The following is a 5000-nucleotide window of genomic DNA, read 5'->3' on the forward strand; positions in this document are numbered from 1 at the left end:
CACACACACACACACACACACACACACACACACACACACATACACACACACACACACACACACGCATATATGTATATATATATATATATATATATACATATATATATATATAGTATATATATATATATATACATACATATATATATATATACATATACACACACACACACACACACAGACACACACACACACACACACACACACACACACACACACACACACATATATATATATATATATACACACACACACACACACGTATATATATATATATATATATATATATATATATATATGTGTGTGTGTGTGTGTGTGTGTGGTGTGTGTGTGTGTGTGTGTATGTATGTATATACATGGAAGTAAAGATTTGAAGTCTGAGACCCATATTGGAAAACTGGTATCGCCAGACTCAATTTTAAGGTTTATTTGACCGACGTTTCGGTTTCCGCCCAGGAATCGTCTTCAGGGGGTATAATGGTTACAAGATTGTGAACTCAATTATAAATCTTCAAAGTAGTGAATCTGGGAAAGGTTCACACTATCAATCACATGTACAAAGCATACCTCTTTACAATATTAAATACGCTACAATTGAAATGAAATATTAGTACCAAATAGAATAAAATAAAATAAGATGCGAATAGAAAAGTTTCATGGCCGTGAAGATAAAACAAGGGTAGCAAAAAGCATCAATACGTAACACTAACGTAAAAACATCAGAACATTGGATAGAGATGCAAAAGGAGGTAGACCAAATGTCCACAATGAAATGTCAAGAATAAACGACTATATTACAATCAGACAAAAAATCAGACAAAAAATAATAAGAACCTAACAGAATACACTACCATTGAAATGAAATATTGGTACAAAAGATACACATATAAATATAACAAATTACATGGCTGTGAACATAAAACAAGTGTAGTAAAAAAGCATCAATACGTAACTCTAACGTAAAAATATCAGAACATAGGACAAAGACGCAAATGGAGGTGGACCAAATGTCCTCAATGAAGTGTCAAGAGCAAGCTACTAAATTACAATCAGACAAATAAAAAAGAGACAAAATAAAAAGATGGCTGTGAGCATAAAACAAGTGTGGCAAAAAAGCATTCATACGTAACCCAAATGTAAAAACACTAGAACATAGTCCAAAGACGCAAATGAAGGTGGACCAAATCTCCTCAAAGAAGGATGGGAGAACAAATGGAGGAACAGGTCTCAATAACAAACGACTACATTATAATCAGACAAATAAAAATATGAAGCAAAGAAGATAGAAATAAAGATAGAAGAAAAGAGAAAAGAAAAGAAAGCAGACTAAAACTGAAAAAAAAGAGGACCAAAGTCACGGGAAGGGGAGTTGAAAAAGATGCACTAGGAGACCGCCTTCCAGAAAGGAGGTCGGACAAAAGCCTCTTGGTGAACAAATGTCAGGTCGTAAAGAAGCAGACTGAAACTAAAAAAGCAGAACAAAAGAATTAGACTGCATTATTTCTCGTTACTAGATAAATAGGGTTGAGATCGATGCACCTGTTTATGCAGTTGCTCTTAGTTTCCCATGCTTCCAAGAAAAGTCTTTTATTCTTGTTATTTTCTTTGTGTAGAGCTGTCACGCCATCCCAATCAATCCTGTGTTGGTGTTTTTGTAGTGTGCTTGTATAGGGCCGATTTCGGATCTTCTCGCCTAACTGCACGTTGGTGTTCTTGTACTTTAGTGGCTAATTTCTTTTGTGTTTCTTCTACGTATTCCATGTCACAGTCCGTGCAGCCTATATGGTAAACTACACCGGCTAGTTGTGTATTTGACTTTGGTGAGGTTTCGGTTCAAGGTATTTAGGGGTTTGTGTGCCACTTGTACTCCGTTGTCTCGTAAGACTATTGCAGTAACCTCAGATGCTCCTTTGATATAGGGGATAGTGACTCTGGACGTGATGTGTGGTCTTTGTTCTGGGGTGTCGGTGAGTCGTGCCTTTGTCCATTTCCGTATAGTTTTGTTGGGATAGCCATTGTTCCGGAAGACCTGTAAAAGGTGTTTTCTTTCAGCCTTCTTGGATTCCACAGAAGAACAGACTTTATCTGCTCTGTTCCATAAAGTCCTGATCACATACATCTTCTGGCAATCTGGATGATAGCTATCAAAGTCCAATAGTCTATCTGTGTGTGTAGGCTTTTTGTAGACACTTGTGCTAAGGGTGTCACCTTTGCGCTTGACGCAGACGTCCAGGAAAGGCAGTTTGGAATCTTTCTCCAGTTCCATTGAAAATCGAATGGCCGGTTCGATACTGTCGATGTGACTGAAGAAAGGTTGTATGTCCTTGCTGTCCAAAATGGCGAACACATCATCTCCCTGTGCCTTGACTCTACATACTTCCGCCTCTGGGATCACACCTATCACCAACGTAAGGGTGCACCCATGGGATTGCCTATTTCAGTTGTGGTGGCTGAAGTAGTGATGCAACGACTAGAAGCTAAACTTCTAAGTGCTGCACCTTCTTCGCTTAAATTGTAGGCTAGATACGTCGATGATATGTTCGCTATTTTGGACAGCAATATTCTATATTTAATCTATAATCTATATCAATTTAGATATTTCTTTTGTCTATTATATGTACAATATGATTCTGAGTGTAAGCATTCATTACTTTTACATAAACAACCACATATTTACACAAAAAATATGACTAAATTAGAACTATAGATTATGGTTATGATGAAGCTTGTGTTTGTTATCGAGCCTGGAAGTAGTGCTCCCGAAGCCGGCGGCAAAAGGTCAGATCTCCTGACCGAGTGTCAGATAACACAATAGGTGTCCATTGGATCCTACCGCCATGTACCCTTTGCACCATGGGTACACAGGTATGCAGGCACAAATGCAGATTGAATAATTCATAATTCAAGGGAAAGCAATATTAGTTGGAGGTATGAAGATAAAGACTGCTCTGGATTCTTGTCTTTAATTAGTTCGACTTGTCGGGCCGATAGTTGAGGATTGGCAACACATCTCTATGACCTATATTCATTTATATATTTCTTTTGTCTACTATAAGTACAATATGATTCTGAGTGTAAGCATCCATTAATTTTACATAAACAATCGCCATGTACCCTGTGCACCATGGGTACACAGGTATGCAGGCACAAATATAGACTGAATAATTCATAACTCAAGGGCAGGCATAGAGGCATATAGGTATTGTCTTGCAACAGATGCTAGGCACAGCTACCATCACTGTCCCCAGAGTTACTAATGAATAAAAAAGAAAAAGAAAAAAGAAAAGAAAAAAGCATATATATAAGAAATTGACATCCAATGTAGATGTACATGGATTTAAGCAATTGCATAACAGGATAATAGTAATATTATGGGTCGCATTGGAGAATTAGGTTTGTGAATTTCTGGTATACCGCGCATCCTAGGAGGATTGGGGTCTTCTTCCAAAAGTCCCATTAATTTCTTTCCTTTTTCAGTTATATTAAGAAATTTTCTGGCATGTATTTTGAATTTATATGCTTCACTCGTTGCGAAACCTACATTTTTTTTTTGCTCTAATGAGACCCATAACTTCAGGGGTTTGCTGTGCACCCCACAGACTAGCGAAATGTCTAGCCAAACCGTTATCTCAGGCAATGGGGTCGATCAGTAATACACATTTGAAAAACTCCAACGATCTTTTTGGCAAGACTAAAGGAGTTAGATTTCATGGTGAAAAAGTTAGTAAGCTATGACGTTAAGGCTTTACTTACGAATGTTTCCAACGACGGTGCGTTAGAGGCAGTACAAAGAGTAATAAAAGATATGAACGATGCTGACCTACCCGTAAGAAAACAAGAATATATAGAATTGATAGACTTATGCGTAGATTTTAGTGCGTTTACTTTTAATGGCGACGAGTATGAACAACACAGAGGTCTCGCTATGGGTAGCCCTTTAAATGCAGTGATGGCCTCTCTATACATGGAGTTATTGGAAAAAGAAAACTTTGTCAGATTTAATGATAGAGGATCACACTGGTTTAGATATGTAGACGACGTCCTCGCTATCATCCCCGAAAACACTAACGTAAATAATAAAGTGAGAATGCTTAACGGGGTCAACAGTGATGTCCAGTTTACAGTAGAAGAGGAACAAAATGGACAATTGTCCTTCCTAGATACATTAATACGACGAGTAGGGAAAACTGTGACTTTTTCAGTATACAGAAAGAAAACAAACAAAGAGGATTTGGTGTATTACTTCTCCTCACATGATGATAGGACAAAGAGTGGTATAGTAATAGGCTTTTATCTTAAGGCACTACGAATATGTAGCAAAGAATACATAGAAGAAGAATTTGATTATATTATGAAAACCTTTGACAAACTCTATTACACAGCGGAAGTGTTGAGGAGAATAAAAAGAAAAGCAATAGATATTTTTAATCGTGGAAAGAAAGAGAGAATGTTAAAAATACTGCCAATTTTATATCAGTACCTGGTTCAGAAAATTCACAAATAATAGACAAATATTGAACAAAAACAGGTATAAAAATAGCCCCCCCCCCCAAAAAAAAAAAAAAAAAGAGGATAGGTGATTTGGTAAAAACTTCCGAAAAGAGAACTAATTCCGAAAACAGTGTCGTATACAAAATCTCATGTAATGGTTGCACAATGGCATATTATGGCGAATCATCAAGGGGATTAAATAAAATAATCTATGAACATAAGAAAGACACAAAGGTGCATAAGACGTCTAATTCTTTAGTAGTTCATACGGAAAAGTTCTATCATTTACCAAACTGGAGAGGAGCCGAAGTACTACATAAAGGTTTTAATAAATTCACTGGAAGAATTGTAGAATCAACATACGAGTATATTTCGAGGAGATTTGTCAATTTAGCAAAACATACTAGTATTCTAATTCTAGAACAGGCCAGAAAAACGACCTTTCCCAAGTATCCGACAAGATAACTAAGCTTGGTACATAAACTTCAATTACAGTTTTCCACACACTCTCT

At 36.8% G+C, this 5000-nt stretch overlaps 1 protein-coding gene across 3 annotated transcripts in view; it reads left to right on the forward strand.

The window, feature by feature from the left end:
* Positions 1-5000, forward strand: part of LOC143017427 (perlucin-like protein) — a 72646-nt gene that overhangs the window by 54107 nt on the left and 13539 nt on the right. The gene's annotated exons all lie outside the window — the stretch shown is intronic.

Source organism: Oratosquilla oratoria, chromosome 32, assembly GCF_046742065.1.
Source record: "Oratosquilla oratoria isolate Oo_2021 chromosome 32, ASM4674206v1, whole genome shotgun sequence".
Taxonomy (NCBI): Eukaryota; Metazoa; Arthropoda; class Malacostraca; order Stomatopoda; family Squillidae; genus Oratosquilla; species Oratosquilla oratoria.